At 28.1% G+C, this 19,450-nt stretch overlaps 1 long non-coding RNA gene across 1 annotated transcript; it reads left to right on the plus strand.

Annotated features, from left to right (window-relative positions):
• The first annotated feature begins 7,931 nt into the window (after window positions 1–7,931).
• LOC111618161 lies at window positions 7,932–15,769 on the plus strand. Its single transcript, XR_002755533.1, has 3 exons — window positions 7,932–8,188; window positions 14,231–14,396; window positions 15,373–15,769. It is a non-coding gene; the product is annotated as an uncharacterized LOC111618161 (long non-coding RNA).
• The last annotated feature ends 3,681 nt before the right edge of the window (window positions 15,770–19,450 follow it).

Below are 19,450 nucleotides of genomic sequence, written 5' to 3' on the forward strand. Positions count from 1 at the left end.
TCAAATTTATAGATTTGATTCCGTTGTAAACGGCGAAAATTCTTAAGAATTTATTAATATAACAATATATTTTCTAAAGTAAATTCTTAAATATATTAATAATAATTTAAATAATCGATACAGTTGTGTTATGTTTTATAGATATTGTTAACTAGCGATAACGTCTGTTAATTAGCGAATGCCTCCAAGGATAAGCTAAATTTAAGTCTTTAAACTTCTTAATTCAATTTTGTGATCAAACTCCCGATAAGGAAAATATATTATTCTAGCTTTTTCGGTGTAAAATCCGTTCCTAACGTCGATATAAATATTTAAATATAAACAAATGTGTGAAGTGTAATACGTAGGAGCAGCTCCCTTTTATATAAATAAATGAATTTTTAAGTAAAGTTAACTTAATATACTTAAAATCAAGTTTGTTAACTCGTTCAATGACACAATGCAGATTTGTTTGCTGTTTTATTTACATAAGTTATGCATTGACTGTTGAATAGGGCATTTATCTATCGATCCGCTTCCAGTTTCTGTAATCATGCTAAAGTCGTCTTCTTTAGAGGGTCGTTTATATATATATTTGATAGTGCCCTATATTTTATTTCTTATTTCTATATAAAAAGTCAAAATATGTTTGTATATATGTCCCAAATATTCTTAAAGAACACCCCTGTTATTAAGTATGTTAGGTGAAGTGTTTTATAATCAAGGTATTGGCATGGGTATTCTTCGACACCCTACAAAAGTATTGTTTGGGTCCTCATCCTTCTTAACTTAAGCCCGAGCAGTTTAATTATCTTAAATACTTAGACAATAAAGGTACATTTTACTTACTAATACCATTGTTTTTATCACCCTCTCTCACTCCCTCAATTTCTAATGTTATTTTCCTAGTTATGAGTTATAACTAGAAGAGTAACATGTGATATTACACTGAGATGAAGTAATCTTTCTTTTTATACTTTTTCTGTTATATAAAATAGAAATTGGTTGTAGAAACGAGAATTTCTAACTGTAAAATAGGCGTTACGGTCGAAGTTTTATAGGCACCCGTTAAAATTTTATAGTATGTTGTCACGTTTACTTGTATTTATCATGGTGCAGCTTTCGTGTTTTAAAGTATAATAGTATATTCGTGTCGCATTAGAATGTATAATAGATGTAGAATTTAGATGTGGGTTGGATCTATTCGGGAGCAGATACTTTTTTTCCTGATTCTACTACTACTACTAGTTGATTCACATGTTTTGTGTATTAACATTAGTTTTTATGTTGTATTTCAATAATCTACAAGAGGATATATGTCTTAATTTCTTGTAAATCTAGGTTTATTATTATATACAACAGTGTAATCGATCTGTTCTATAGCCCAGTTTTGCTTTATCTTAATTTACAGCTTGTACTCCATAGCAAGGAGTACTTTTGTGATGCAGGTGACATTAGAAACACACATATGTGTTAACATGCGTTTGCAATGAGTGGGAGGAAAGTTTTCTTAAAGGCATTCAGTTAAATGGGGTTCCACGTGTGCGGAGATCACTCCATGTTTTGATTTTTGTGTACAAAATATTGCTTATTTTTGTACAGAAAATGCTTCGATACACGGTATTTTGTAGTTATTCTTTAGAAAATATCTCAATTACGTAAGCATTTAATTGTCTTTTCCTTAAACATGCAACAAGAATATTCATAGCGTCACATAAAAATGATTACCGTTACGTTTTCCAGATATTGATCGCTTTTACCCCGGTTACTCTATCATCGATGTCATCTATTATTTAACTTCCTAACACAAATACTGTGTATAAACATTAATCTAAGTTATAACATCGTCGAAAAGTGTATAGAATTTTGCATAAAAATAATATATAGTATTGTTATTGATATCCCAAGTAAATTATGAATATTTCTGTTATTTATGATAGCTGTTATCGGAGGAATGTGTAACAATAATTCCTTTGATATTTCGTAAGGTAACACTTCTCGGTCAATAGCACTTTGTTGCGTAACCGTATCGGGTATTGGTTGGAAGGTGTATAAAGTTATGACGTCAGTTATCATCGTCGTAAAATCTAGGTCTACGTTTTATTGATAATAAAAATGTCATTGGTATTTGAAAGGATTGCAAAATTAACTATCATTCATTTGACGAATAGATCAAACGTTTTAGTAGAGAAACTTTCTTTGTCTAATGCGTTTTGTATGTTTTAATTCTTGTATACATCTTGTACGTAATTTAGATATTTTATGAAAGATATAGGCCAGTTAATGGTTCTCTCTGTTCTCCATATTTAATCATTAAGTCCGTTTCCAGTCGTTAAACTTGCTTTAATACGTACAGGGTGGCCTAAAAGTCAGTTAACCGCGATGTATTTTTAAGGCTTGGGACGGCTGCCCGCAGTTCAATCGCTTCGAATGAAGAGAATGAATTATGAATAGCGCGCCAGCTATTCGATAGGTTAACGGACTTTTGGACTACCCTCTTATAAAGCATCTAATCTGTTTGTTCCCCCGTTAATTAAGTAAAAAACTTTTTTTTTAACGTGGAAAAGCTCTCTATTCCGAAGAATTTTTCCCGTTTAGGTAAGTTTACGTTTTATTCGGGTTCCGTTTAGGACAGGTTTTACAGTGTCAAACCGACGACAAAACCGATTAACCGGGTTTCTGGTAAATCGCGGATTTAGCAAATGCCGATGATAAAACGTTAATTCTACTGATTTGAAGCCGGTTAACCGATTTACCGGTTGTTGCCGACAGTAAAAAATATATATATATAGGAGGATAGAACGGGATTAAGCGGGTCACGAGATGCGACAGCTTCATCTTCACTCGACATTTCTCAAAATATAAAGCGCATTAAGGTATTCTGTGTTCATTCTACAAAAAAAAAACAACAAATCTTATTACTCGAAACGTTTAAAGTTAAAAAATAAATAAATAAATTCTTTTTTTCTAATAATAGAGGAGGTAAAACATCTTAAAAAGATGATATATAATATGTGTATAATTTAATAAGAAAGAACTCCAAACAATTTAGCTGGCGAATGTTTTATTTTAAACTAGATAAATGAATTTATAATTAAATCTACTAAGCGATGTTGATATAATTTTCTCAACTTCACCTTAAAAAAATAAAAATAAAATGGCAAAACTTAATTTTGAAGTTAGAGATGAGTAAGTCAGACCCCACTCAAGATACGACACGTGACTTACTCTATCTCACCACTCCCTCCACCTTTAACCACCAAAATTTAATAGCATTAACCTCCCTAATATACAAACCTTCCTGCAAAATTTCAGAGATTTTCGACAAAAAGGAACAGGAGTTATTAAGCTTCAAAGAGGGTGAACAAAATCGTGTCATCCACATCCATACATACAGAGAAACCCTCAAATCTTTTGCATTTTTCGACGTTTTATGATCCCCCGAGTACAAAATTGTAAAAATCTTGGAGGAGGGAGTCATTTTTTTGACCAATGGCCATACTTTCTGTTATATATAACAGTCTAGAAAGTGAAATTTATTAAATGAATAAGACGTGTACTGTATTTTTAATATAGTTAAAAACTCCATTAATCAATTTTATCGATGCGAGGAACTTTAATACGTTTACTCTCATTATATTATTATTTTAGTATATATATATTTTTCATCTTTATCTAATGTTTTTATTATTATAAAATTCGACAAAAACTTCCGCTTAACACCCGCCATCGGTTATGCCCCTGCCAATGACACTTTGCCTCTCGACTGTAAAAGTTCTCCTGGACTTAAAGTAGAAAATATTCTTAAGTGCATTTTAAATAAATTATCCGTTTCTATTTTATCAAAATTAAATTAAATATCTTATCGATTTTTAATGTATTGTCTACAGTGGAAGCTTCTACAGAAGAACAATTCTTTATAGACTATCCACAGTATTTATTATTATTAATTTTTTCCTCTTCAAAAACACTGCTACCTCTTTATACGTGTAATTAAAATCTCATAAGAAAACGTTGGTTTTATATAAAAAAAATATTAAATTTGCAAATCGCTTCCCACATAACTTACGTTTCTTTCCCCCTCCCTAAATTATCCACAGATAATTATGATTATACGAATTAAAAATATAATTTACTTCTAACAGTTTTTAAATTGAGAAAATATATAATAAATTTCTATTATTTTTTACATATTATTATATAAAAAAATAGAGTTAATGTATTTAAAAAACGTTTTTTAAGAATCATCATCTGGAGACTTTTAAGTCACGAGGCAAAGTGTCATTGACAGGGGCAAACGTGATGACACTTTTCAAAGGGAAAAACATAACATTTGTGGAATATTTTATTAAAGAAAATACTTTGGAAGGTATTCTTGTATGAAAATATTTAAACGATTCTCTATTTATAGAATTAATAGTTCCAAAAAGTCGATAGGTTTCTGTTTAAGAATGATTCTTCTAAACTTATTTTTATTATATAAATATATATTTTAATTTCGAAGAAAAGGGGTTTTATTTAGTCTATAGAACGTGCATTTTGCTTATTCTTTGTTTCTAGAATTAATAGAAATCTGATATTTAAAATTATTCCACTAAATTTACTTGATGATGTTTAACATAATCCCATCGACATTTCATGTAAATTGAATTATATTATGCTAAAAAAAAGAGCAAATATAATTTATTTTAATATTTATCCTCTATTATATAATAATTCATTCGAAAAATAATTTATATTTGTATTTTGTTTTTTTAGAAGTTATTATTTAAGAAGTAAATAAACCAATAATATAATTCTTTCAGACGAAAAAAATTATATAAAACATTAATTAAATTTTATAGGTTTTTTTTATTTATATTATAATTTAATAGTTAGATAAACAAATAAATAATCTTTCGCTTCTAATGCTTGGAGCAATGAAAACTTAATGGAAACAGTTAATAAATTCATTAATTATTTTTATGTTTTTTTATTGTATATAAATTAATTAATTTTATTTAATGAATTGTATAATAAAATTATAGATTAAATGAAAATATTTATATGTTAAAAAACACTACGTAATAACTAAAAATCTAGAAATGAGTTTCGTAACATTCCCGGCCAAACTTTAAAATTGCGTGTGGCGCCATCTGTTATGGGATTCTATTTTTAAAATCTTTTTATATTATTAATTATTATAAAATGACAAAAAGATTAATTTTGAAGATGAGATGAGTTGTATAAAAATTGTATAATAACGAGTAAAATCGTCATTAAGTCAAGTGACAAGTGACCTTTTCTATCTTCCTACCCCTTGACCTTTAACCACAAAAATTTAATAGCATTAATCTCCCTAATACATAAACTTCCCTGTAATTTTTCGGACAATTTCGACAAAAGGCTCAGGAGCTATTAAGGTTCAAATTGGGTGAAAAAAACGTGTCATACATATACCCACGTTCTTACATACAGAAAAAACTCTCAAATTTTTTGACGTTTTAAGGACCTCTGGGTCAAAAAGTGTAAAAATCTTGAGAGTGGTTCATATTTTGACTGATTGCCATACTTTCCCCGTGTTATGTGTAACGTCAGGGAAAGTAAAATGAACTACTTAACAGTAGATTTAGACTTATTTATCGAAAGAAACAATAATTTATATAGCTTTTAGCGTGATCTTTTTCACGAAAGGTTAAATTTTGGGGCTTTCTCTATGCCCAATCCCCGTGTAGCAGGGTTTTGAATGTAAACACCCCCCTCTCTCTCTTATAAAAATACAGTATAAGAGCAAAAACCTATTGGATATAATAGAGAAAACTTAAAGGATATTGTAAAATGCATTATCCGTAGAGAGAATTCTAGATAGAGATCGTAAACATTATCAATATGTCATTCAACTTGGAACGTCTTCCAAACATTTGATAGGAGGGAGAAGGTAAAAGTCCTTTCTTAAATCTTACCGTAAAGGGTCATTTAAAGTTTCGGTAAGAAATGGCGAATCTTCATAATTAAATGTGTGGCGTATAATATATACATACGTATGTTAAAGCCATTTTCGTCAGTAAAAAATTCAGCAACTAAGCTTCGATTTTCTATTTTTCTCCTTTTTAAATAATTAAATCCTATCGGTTCATTGTTTTCTGATGGTTCATAAAGTGCAGCTGTTGCTTCTATTGTTATAACTTGAAAAAAAAATACTACATGTTATCTTTGGCAAACAATATGTATTTTTCATGAAAATATGTAAAAAAATAATAGCGTCGTGTTTACTTTTTATCATATTTAACAATTAGGATTTAAAGAAACGTGACAAGCTTTAAAAATTCGTATATCCATATACAAATATACTTAAAATTTAAACAAATTTTATATAATTGTCTGGAGTCCTTGAAATAATACTTTAACGTCTATACACGTGTTCAAGTGATTAAATCGTTGAACTGTTGTTAGTATATTAGCACTAAACAAGATAATTTGGTTTAATAGTTTTTATGCCAAAAAAGAAAGAGATCTAAAACAAAAAATTCGTCGATTTTTGAATATTTCTGGCCCACTAATGCCCGAGTGGATAAAACCACCGAACACATGGTCGTGCCTCGCCAACGAGCTGATCACGTGGAGTTTTCCGTGTTTTCTTCGTGTTAGTAACACCTAAATAGGGTCCAGTTTCCATAGAAGGCCCTTCGGGAGGCATCCACTCGGCAGGCCGCCCATTCCTCGCGTTAGTAACACCTAAATACGGGCTAGTTTATCATAGAAAATTCTCCCGGGAGGCAGGTCATCCACGTGTCTCGTTGACATTCTGCTACTAGTAATCACTATACGGTAACATCTAGGCCCTATGACGGGCTAAATGAGCCATGTACGATGTATACCAGGATTACATATCAGCTTTGGTAGGATCTAAACGAGCCACGCATTTATAAGGCCTTAACATCTTGCGAAGGGCCTCTACATTTACGACGTTCGTTATAAATATCCATTCCATATGTTTCTTGTATACCGTAGTTTAAAAAAAAATCCTTCATGTTTTATCAAATTTTATTATTTAAAAAATATAATAAAATACCTTAAACACTGTGTTCTTTTAATGTACTGGGGGGCCTTATAAAGGTAAGTGTTGGGGAACTTCCTGGATCTTCCAGAGGCCTGGTAATATTTCTATATCTCAGGAATTTAAATCAATTCGTTGCTCGAAGTCATTAAAGTGTTTCGTCTAAATTCTTTATACTTTACTCTCCCGTGCATAACGGCGATATAAAATTGTCATAGAAACCTTAAATTAAGTGCAAATTGTTGTCAGGAGAACACTCCATTTTTAAAAAATATATAAAAATATATTTATTTATTTTTTTCTGGAGAGTTCTACCGCTGAGGTTACTAAACTTTTAAAATCGTTTAGCAGAGCGGAATCGAATATTTAATAACAATTTTCCAGTTCTTGACGAATATTTTCATGAACACATAAAAAATGAAGTCGGTAAAGATATGTTAAAATTTTAAATTTACTTAAAAATTAAAAAAAAAAGAATCATTTTAATAAAGTTTTTTCCTCTTCTAAACGATACAATTATCAAATTATTACAATCCTCCATTTTTGATTTATTTAAATTTTAAAAAGAATCAATGAGAGTAGTTGTTCTATAACTTGAGTAAGAGTAATTTGAATTTCGACCAATGAAATGCCGACAGACGAACTGCAGAGTCGAGCGCGTGAATTATACAAAACAAATAATCATTAAAATTTAAATTTTGAAAAATTGTTATTCTAAATTTTTTATATTATTATTTAATACAAGTATACGAATAAAATACGTTTAAATTATTTAAATTTTAAATTGAGTAACAAATTTTTTATTTCGTTAAATAATTTAAAAGTTTCATCTATTAACCAATTAAATTACCGCTTTAATACAAAGGGAAATAGTAAAAGAAGAACCAATGAATTGCCGACAAACGAAGTAGCCAATTTATCACGTGATTTGCAAAATAATTAAATTAAAAAAAAAAATGTATATGCATAAAAATTAATTACGCTTAAATTATTTAAACTTTAAATCGACCAAATAATGACAATTACGGATATTCTGTTCCGTAATAAAGCGATTTCGTGTCTTAACCAATCAAATGACGACAGACGAATTTTTTCTTAGACGGAGCGCGTGCGGCGGACATTTTGTTAAAGTTCAAGAATCGGAAGAAACTCTGGAAGAACGAAGTATTATCGGTAAGTATTTTATTATTGATAAATGAACATACATAAGAAGTGAATGAGACGAAAACTAGGACGTAAATTTATTGTTATTCAATAAGGAGAGAGGCAGTTTATCAATATAACGAGTTCAAAATCTATAGAACGCCCTTTGGCTCCTTGTCACTTGTATTACATTGAATACAAAAAAACATATTTCCTATTGAAAAGAACTTTAGTGACAGCTCCATCTTAACAACATGGCGGCTGAAAGTGGTACAATGGTGACTCGTACTTCGAACTTTTCAGAGTTCGAACGCTAAATTCGACAAAGATTCGCTTTGGAGCTCGAACGATGCTACAAAGTTAGAACAGCGGCAATGAAAAATTCACTCAAATCGTAAAATAAGCTTTTAAACAAAGAATACAATTTAAAATTAGCAATCGTATTAAATGTCACAGTTGTTATAATTAAATCACATGTATGTTAATTTTTTCCATTATTTCTAATGGAAAAAATTAAGTTTGAAGTACGAGGCATCACTGCTTATCGTTATTTATCGTTATATTTAGCAATGTAAATACTGTATACACCAGGGGTGGCGAAACCTTGTCACGAAAGGAGCCATATACCGCTTACGTGAGAACCATATCCTGTATTGCAACAGCGTTTTATATATTTTCATGAAATGGATTATTAGGTTACACTAAAACTCGCGATTACAAAAAATTTTAATCAGATCTTTTAATGAGTCTTTTCAAACCTGTTCAACCCTAACAATTGTTTGCTCGAGTCCACACAAAGTTCAGTTTTCCAAGAGTACTGCTTCTTCAATAAAACACCGGTTTGTTTCTGCCCGAATACGCTTATAGATCACTTAATTGTGTCTACAAAAGTAACAGCTACTTATTAACATTGGATTTTTATATACGATGGTGGACAAACTGGCTTTTCTAGACTCTTACTGTGGCTCCCGTATATCGGACTCTGTCTCTTATTACTTAGAGGTAGGGGTTCGACTTTTGTGTTATATATATATAAGCCTATATACTATATACTCCCATATATACAATATGCGTATATGGGAGTCACAATAAGGGTCTAGAAGAACCGCAGTTTTGCCACCGTGGTATATATAAATCCAATATTAATAAGTAGCTGTTGCTTTTGGACACACCTAAGTGATCTATAAGCCTATTCGGGCAGAAACAAACCGGTGTCTTATCGAAGAAGCAAACTATTTAAATTTTGTGTGGTCTCAGGCAACAGATTTGTGGGTTTGTTTCCATACTCATGAAAAGATTTGTTTAAAAATCTGTGTGTAATCACCATTTTTAATGTAATAATCCATTTCATAAAAATATTCTAGAAAAATTTACCAGTAAATAAAAAGGGGACGTATTGTACAGTACATAACATATCTGGTTATAAGAGCAAACAATTTATTAATTTTCAAATGTCTTATAAGGAGGAATTCAAAAATTTCTATGTTAGATATTTAATGAACAACCTATATTATTTTTGCTATATAAAACAAATTTTATTAAATGCTGTTAATTAACTTAAACGTTTCTGTATAAAAGAACTAGTCATTAAAATTGTCAAAGAAGATTTAATTATTAGGCTTTACGCTGCTTTACTAATACAGTATTAAACAAAATTTCCGCATAATTGTAATGCATTATTAAATAAAAGATGCCTTATTTGGTGACGTATTAACCTACAAACCCTTTGCGAATATAAATATTTAATCTGTTGAACAAAGATATAAATTAAATCATAGAGAACGATATCAAAAAACCTGTTATAAAGTGACATTCAAGTAATATTTTTTTCATACCGTACTGTACATTACTTCTAAAAAATATATTTTACTTGGCTAATCAGTCGTATGGAAATACAAAGCGCAAACAAGTATTTTTGATGCTTTCCAAATTTTAAAAAATTGTCACCCACGTTTCCATAACTTCGGATTTTTGGAAGATGATGAAATGAAATACTTTCGTTTGTTTGCTCTTGCATTGAGATGCATTGCAATAATGAATGTTTATGTTTTCAGTTTTTAGAATTCTTCCAAATTCATGCCAAACCGATGCGAAAGACAAACGAAATAAGACAAATGCAAATAGTATTTTGGGGGGTGGCTCTAATTCGGTAGTTTTCTAAGTTGACACCAGAATGCGGATCATCCGTGTTTACTCTCAAATCATCTTTAATTTTAATTCAAATTACTTATTTTATTTTATACTATTTTATAAATTATTCTAAAAAATACCTCATATATTGTATCATAAAAATTATTCTGTGATGTAGAATAAAGTAAAATAAATAGATTTAATATACTTTACACATATTATATTTGCTATGTATAATATTCTACAGTAATGTAGAATAGTATAGTCAATACATGGTAAATACATCTTATCATATCTCTCATTATTATCTTATCCAGAGTTTCATTACAATGATATGTGCTATAGAAATCAGGTATATATATATAAGTAGGTAAAAAATTCAGATAAGATTACAGCATACTCGCATCTTAGGAGAAGACAGCAGGTCATAACCTATAAGGAGACAAGATAAAGCTAGAATAATGAAATATGTACATTATTATTTACAATAATAATAATATAGATATATTAATGTTTGCACCAGATATCGATCAGATATTATAGTATTTGAATAATAGTAATAATCACGATGAAACATTCTAAACTGTAATTATTGTTCATCTACTTTTGCATAATATTTTGTACTGTGCCTTTACAATATAGTAGAGGGCGGCTTTATATCTTCATTTGTATGTTATATTTACCGGTAGAAGAGCCGCAGTTTTGAATAATTAAATAAAACGATTTAAAGTCAGAAAAGATTAAAAAAAATTAGAAAATTTAATTTTTAATTTTATTTTTTGGGTGATATATTTTTAGTTTTCTGTTACGTAACTATTCTAGTTTTGACCTATACATCACTCCGACTCGTCTAAAATAAATCATTTTTATTTTTACCAGAATACTGATAAATTTTGCAGTTTCAAGATATCTTTAAATTGTCATTTGAAATGAACAAAAACCCCGGTTTTCTCGAAAGTGTCTGTCTTCATTACAAAATTTCCAATATATTCATGTATTTTTAGCCATGTTTAGGATTTTATATCTCTCTTAAACAGTAGAATCAATTAAAAATTAAATAAAATGACAGTGATTAGGTTGAAAAACTCGTATTATTTCCGATATCTTAATAAATTATTTAGTGTTGATACACGATATAAATGAAGCATCTCGTGACACGATAACTTGTATATTTATTGAATTAAAAATCCAATCCAAGATTTTTTAGTAAAATGTAAAAAAAAACCTCATTTGACAGTTAATTATAGAATATTTTTAATATTCTATAAGTTCTACAAGGTAAAAAATACACATTCCAGATGCAAAAGAATTCATGGAAGAAATTTGATAACATTTTCAGATAAGTCATTACTTTTTTAATGATATCCGCTAACCTCTTGTGAAATGATGATCAGTTCAGAAGGATTATATTTTCTTCACTTGTTATAAGAGAGAAAAAACATTTTCTATTTGCTCTTTTGCAAATTTGACCTAGTTTTATTTATTTTTTTACCTCTTTACTACTAACTCAGTTTTGGAATTATTAATATTCTATGATATTCCCACTGTACTTCATCCAAATATAAATATACGAAATTTAATTTGATAAAATTATTTTAAATTTTATGAGATATCGATTTATTTTCTTAAAATTTCATTCCAATTTTCTTTGTTTAAACCATATATAAATGACATAATAGTGAATAGATTAAAATACAACTCTCTCTGGAGAGGGGGGGACATGTTCTCATTTCGTTTCCCTCAGTCGTTCGTTAAGAACTAGTTCTATCAAGTCAGGACAATAACTGCAGTTTTATAATTCTCTTCGGATTATTTAAAATTTTTAAAAATTCTGTTTTGTCTATATTAATAAGGAATTTTGAAGATATTATTTCAGAAAGGATTAAATTTGTTATATATATATCAATGATTCCCATCTGCTTTCATCCAAAGTGAGTTACTGATGAAGTCATGTTGCCAATGCACATAATTTCTCGGTCCTTAGCCACGAGCAAATGATAGTTGCTATCTCTTAAGAAATGAAAAAAAAAGAATCTGATAAAAGTAAGGGTGAACGAATTGTATTGAAAGCCAGGTATCAATTAATTTCGCACTAAAAATAAATCCGATAGAATACAGGAATTTTCATATTATAACAAAATTAAGTCGGCGAACTACCAGAGTTCTTTTTAATATTGATAACGCTATTTGAAATTAATTCAGTAATAAATAAAAATTTCGTAAGGTAAACAAGAGATTAATTAACTAAACGTATTGATTTTTATAAGATTTTCGACCTTAATAATTTAAAATAATATTTTATCACAATTTAAATTCTTTTTTTTAGCGAAAATAAATGGTTCAACGATACTTCAAAGTATCGACAAAACGTTTGAAGATTTTTTAAAATTATTTTTCTTGGGGAGTTTACGAAATGGCTCAAAAATCAAGTGACGTAGTTTTGAAATATTGTAAAAGTTTTTAAATTTATAAAAAAAAAAAATTCTTTTTACATGAAGGATATTTTTCTTTCTTGAATTTTTTTATAATAATAATCAGTTTTTCTACCTTCGGTTTTTAAAATATTCTCCTTTAAAAGACATTTAATTTTCTTCATTTACTTACGAAACGTTTTATATTTTAAAAATAAACTGTTTATAAATTGTAAATATTCTGTACAATTTTTAAAAATTATGTTACGATACTAGCCAGACTAATATATATTTGGAAGGATGCATCCTACTCTTAATTGACTATGTCTCTGATAAATACATAAAAATAATAATATTACTATTATAGAAACATTATATTTTAACGGTAACTTTTGAAGTGAATGTACTGTGAATAGATATTCGTAAATACACGTTTATTCCAATTATTTATGGCTTCACATACAGAAAGATCTCAATATAAAATACATGTAATAGGACTACATAATTTAAATTTGGCTTCCCTCCGAGACAAACTTTCGAAAACAGTTTTCCAAATTCATTAAGATGTTTATCAAATTATCTTGCCATAAACTTGGTTATCACGTTATTAACTTTGATTAATTAATACGGATTTTATAGTTTTATCGAACGATTACTGATTATAAAATCGACTACCGATTAAGTGCTATGAAGTATGTTACTACATATTTAAAAAAATATTACATGTTATATAAAGTAGAAGATATTAGAAATTTGGCTTAAATCCTAATATATATATAAATTAAAAATAAAAACGTTATCGGGATTATTTGATGTTGCAGAAGAGCGTTTAGAAGATAACAAAAATCTTTATATAGGCCTATATAACTTATAATTATATTAAATTATCGGATAAACCAAGTATACTTTTGAAATATTCTCTTACATATTTTTAGTCACATTATTGCTTTTAAACCAATTATAACTAAAAAATTTTCGATTTATTTAACATAAATCCCATATTTAATTAACTCCGAATGTCGACGTGATAAGAAAATACGATTGTTTAAAGAATGGAAGAGTCGAAATTAGGTTATTTTGAACGTTTGGGTTAAATTATTATCTAATGAATTAAATAAGTGATTGCAACATAAACCATAATTGAATTTATAATTAATTCGTAAGGAAAGTTTCGCATTAACACAATTAATTTAAAGTCCTCGAATAAAACATAAGGCATGGTAATGTCTGAATTTAAAATCATTTTACTATTCTAATGTAAAGAATGAAGCAGAAAAGAGTTTGCTTTCGCAATTTTTAAGGTCAAGGCCGTTTAATTCAAAGTATTTTAGTTGCCATGGACACGTCACATAATCGAGAATTATTGACAGCAAATGTAAGATTTACTCGATATCTACATAATGTTGAACTCTTCCAGAATGTTTTCAAACAGCTTATTCAAATTTTCACTAATCGCCAGTGATATAAACTTTTATTTTTAACTTGGAAATTTTTCATCTCTATAAAATAGTAACTTGTGAAGAATTATTAGAAACAGGTCACTGACTTTAATCAATATGAAAGAATCTAAACTGGAAGTGGGATAAAACAAAACTGCGCATGATCGGTGGATGTTGGTGAAAAGTATTGTCGCATCTCGTTCCTCCTTCAGTCTTCCACTAGAAGATCATGAAGAGAATGACTTGTTTAATCATCACGTAAGTAATATACTTTCTTTCAGATCATTTTCGTTCGAATTTTTTTTTTTAATTGAGAATATTAGAATTTAAACACTAAATTTTCGTAATGATTCAGTTAAAAATCTACAATATTAACTCTTATTAATTTGTAAAAATTTATAATTAATTAATATGTAATTTTACTTTTATAGTAAGTTGTAAAATCTAATTTCATATTTTAAGTCGGGTTAAAATTATCCGAAATGTGTTTTTAAATCTTCATTAAAGATATATGACATATTTTTTGAGTACATTTTGTTTTGAATGTTGTCGTTTAATAGTTTGTAATTTTAAAAAAACAAAAAAACTTTTTATAAATCGAATTTTTTCGAAACTTTCTTTTTATCGACAACCGCCCGAGGTTTATTATTAAACGAGCTTCTTTTATTTTGACTTCACACTTTACTTCTTATCCACAAAGGATAGGCTATGTAGCCCGAAGCATTATATTCTCGCAAAGTTTGCAGAAACCATTGTTCAAGCTTCTTAATTCATACATCAAGTTTAAAAGATAAATTCCATTTTTTTTTTATATTTATGAAATAATCTCGAAATAAATCCTTCGCGTAAGAGTTGAGATTAATATATTTTATTTTCTTCATTGTTTGAATTATAGGTATTATTTTATTTTTTAAAAAATTATTTAATGCAATTTTACGCTCTTCTAGATAAATTGCTTATACGTAATGTATACGTAAATCAGTTTAACTACAATAATTAAACTATAAATTAAAGAAAAAAAGTGCTGAAAGGATAGGATACCTGAAAGACTTTTTTCTTTTAATATAAGATAGAGGATTGATTATGCAATTTAATTTTTCTTAAATCTCCCAGTTTGTAATAGGATTTTCACTTGAATTGTGAAATATGTATTTAAATAAAGTATTAACAATTTTAAAATATTGTTTTCGTTTTTAACTTTCAAATTAATTTTTATGCATTTAAAAATCTATAGATGCTGCTCATATTTTCAGTATCGGAGCAAAACTATACGAGATGACTTTGCTAATTAAGCTGTTCATCCGAAAGTGTATTTTAAATGAAGGTGATATATATAAGAGAGTAAGTATAATTATTTAATATTTTTTCTTTTAGTTTAAAATAAAAGTACGAATATGAAAAATATATAGGCCCTATATATATAAACATTTTAACCTAATTACATAGAACTTTGACCCTCTGCATTTTGAATTTAGAGGTCCAAAATATTTAGGTAAACGAAAATAGATCGCTAGTGCTCCCTTTCCCTTTTAGTCTGCAAGTGTTTAGCGCTTGTGTGTTTACGAGAATTCCAAATTTTAGAAATATCGAAATGACAAATGATTATATAAATGACATTTAATATTTTTAAGGTCGAGGACAAAAGAAAAACAATTTTTCCATCTAAATTACGGGTAAAATATGAGACGTATTTTAATAGGAAAAAGCATTTTAAACTTTTACTGTGTCTAAAAATGTGACATAAAATCATAATAAAATTGGAGAAAAAAAACTGAAAATTTTAAGTACATCTTTTAAAAATATTCTAAAAAGTATTTTGAAGTCGTAAAACGCTTAAAATTTTATCTTAATGTAATAAAAAAAATATATACGATAGCTCGGAAATGCTAAAAGTGCATTACAACACACAAAATTTTATATGATAAATAGACGTAACAATTTTTAAAAGTATGTACAGTGAAACCTGCCTAAAATAAAACGAAAACCTGCCTAAATGGAAAAATTCCTAAATTTTTCGGAACGGAGTGATTTTCTATGTTAAAAAAAACAAAACCTATTCAAAACGGAAACCTGCCAAACCGAAAAAAATATTCAGTACCGTGCAATTCCCATTTACATAGGTTTCACTGTATATATATATATAGTCTTAGCTCATATATTGACTATAAACTGTTATGAAAATATTAATGTACAAAGCACTGAAACACAAAACGTTAGAATGAAATTTTGTTAGGAATATTGTTAACTTACCTACAGAACACTCGTATAGTGCACTCTCGATATAGTCACCATCCACTATAGCGAACAATTTAGATTAGTCTTTTTAGAGTTCGCTTAATCGAGAGTTTACTGTATTATATATTACAGTATGCATATATACAATTTGAAAATTGAGAAGAAACACACAAACTTTCATTTCGTAATACAAAACAAAATCATTACAAATCCAGAATAAATTACAACAATTAATCTACCAGTAATTACAAATCCAAAATTGCATACAATAGTTAGAATAAGAGAACAAACAATTAATGATTCATTAATTATTCTTAATTTCTGATATTACGAAAAATATATTTTTATTAATAAACAAGCATATATATAAAAATAAGTAGCACAGAATGAAATCTCTCGAGTAATCGGGATCAACGTTCTGTTAAATAATAACTTTAATTAAAAGCATTAATTTATTGATAATCGTGTGGTCTCGATGGAGAGAAATTATATCTACTTTTCAAGGTTAATAATCATTCGAAGCGAAGTTCAAAAATCTCATAAAAATACAATAATATTTCTGGTTACAAATTTCGAGAAGTCAAGCGTGAAATGTTCGATTTTACCTCCTACATAAAAGTTTTTATAAATAGTACCTGTCTAAAATTATTTTTATAGGCTGGTGAAGGAATAAACAATATTTTTTTTTTATAATAGTATTTACGGTTTAGTAGAAGACATTTAATATCATTTTTGATAAAAGATAAATGGAAGTTTTGTTGAAAAAGAAAATATATATATAATAAAAATAGAAAGTGTAATTAGTTCAATAAGTCTTTATTGTTTATATTCGAAGGAAAACAATAAAGAAAATTCTTTATAACGGACGAAATTTTGGTAAAATTTTGATTTGATTTTGACATATATTTTTGGATTTCGATCTAAGAAGTTTTATTTATATCCAGTCTTTCAGAATTTGTTTCGTAAGGTAAAAAGAAAACGTTCAATTGTTTAGATTCTCGTAATCGATCATAGATAAAAACAATTTCATAATAAAAATTCATATTCAGAATAGCGAGTTGGTTGCCTAGATGCAGCCTATTAATATCCACCTAACATTTATGAATTTTGTTTTTATGATAAAAGTAAATCATCTTTAATTACAAAAATTTATAAATAGGGGGGAAAATACTCGCCGCAATATCGAGGATATTATTTCTTCTAAACATAGCAAATAAATGCTTATATGATAAGCTCCGAAATATTATTAATTGTTTATTATTAGTTATATGTATATAAAATAAAAATACCGCTTATTGTAAATATCAATACCAACACAATACAGACACAAATATTCTATTTAATATATAATTTTTTTAAATAAAATATAATAAAAATATATTTTAATGCATAGTCGTTTAAATTTATATCTAGCATATTCCATCCATCTTTTTATTTAATCTGATTTGAAAACAAAAACACTGGACGTAAAAAAAAGCTGTAGTGTTTATATAAAAAAAAAACACATACAAACACACAATTTAATCAGTTTGCATGCTGTTTGCATATTAAATAGATCCAAAATGGCGACATTTTTAAAACGTTAGACTAAACAGCCAATCACATTGCTCTATTGTTGGATTTTCCAGAAAACAATTGAGCCGTCTATCTAATGACTAAAACGCCATCTAACGGATATAAAAATATTTTACTTAAATGCCGCCATCTGTCGAATGCGAACGTAACTAAGCAATTTTTAAGAACTATTTTTTAATGATTAATTTTCGTAGCAAATCCACATAAAGTTAGATATTTATCGCAGAAACGAATTCTGTAAAACTAAATTTAATTATATTTTTTCATCATCATATACCGTTGTTTATAATTATTATACGTGGGAGTTTTATTTGAACAGGAAATTATGTATTCTATCAGAAATGTCCTCGATTCTCTTATGTAAACAAGATTGTCTAAGGCATCCTCATAATGAACTATCGACTCTTTCGGGTCTTTTATACATCGCCTTGGCAACCTTTATAAGTTTGATTTAATAAACATCGCTAGAAATTTCCATTTTGGTTCTCATCAAACGTAGATTCCGTTCTTTTAACATATACAAAACGAATAACACCCATACATTTGTATAACAAGGGGGGAAGGAAAAACAAAAATAAATAAGCGTAGCGGTTACTTTCATACAAACTAATTACACCTACCCACAGTAAACATTCATGAAAAGGATTATTCACTTCGATTTTTATAACGGAACCTTACATAATTTTCTACGAAATCTAAGCAAAAGTATATCCTACAATAAGGCAACTTAAACAAAAATTGAATATTAATTATTTATGAATTCCATCAATAGATGGCACTAGCTAGTAAAGTTGCCAAAATTGACCTCCTTACTCGATCGATTTTTGTCATCAGTGAAGAGGTCTGCACTGCACGTTGAACAGACTAAAAAGCGTAAAATTTGACATGGCATTTTGAACGTTGTTTTTACATGTACATCTCCTAACATCACTTCCAAATGAACTTTTAAATTTNCTATGTCTCTGATAAATACATAAAAATAATAATATTACTATTATAGAAACATTATATTTTAACGGTAACTTTTGAAGTGAATGTACTGTGAATAGATATTCGTAAATACACGTTTATTCCAATTATTTATGGCTTCACATACAGAAAGATCTCAATATAAAATACATGTAATAGGACTACATAATTTAAATTTGGCTTCCCTCCGAGACAAACTTTCGAAAACAGTTTTCCAAATTCATTAAGATGTTTATCAAATTATCTTGCCATAAACTTGGTTATCACGTTATTAACTTTGATTAATTAATACGGATTTTATAGTTTTATCGAACGATTACTGATTATAAAATCGACTACCGATTAAGTGCTATGAAGTATGTTACTACATATTTAAAAAAATATTACAGTACATGTTATATAAAGTAGAAGATATTAGAAATTTGGCTTAAATCCTAATATATATATAAATTAAAAATAAAAACGTTATCGGGGTTATTTGATGTTGCAGAAGAGCGTTTAGAAGATAACAAAAATCTTTATATAGGCCTATA

The sequence above is a fragment of the Centruroides sculpturatus genome, unplaced genomic scaffold (genome assembly GCF_000671375.1).
Source record: "Centruroides sculpturatus isolate CEXI.00-Female unplaced genomic scaffold, Cexi_2.0 scaffold62, whole genome shotgun sequence".
NCBI classification, from domain to species: domain Eukaryota; kingdom Metazoa; phylum Arthropoda; class Arachnida; order Scorpiones; family Buthidae; genus Centruroides; species Centruroides sculpturatus.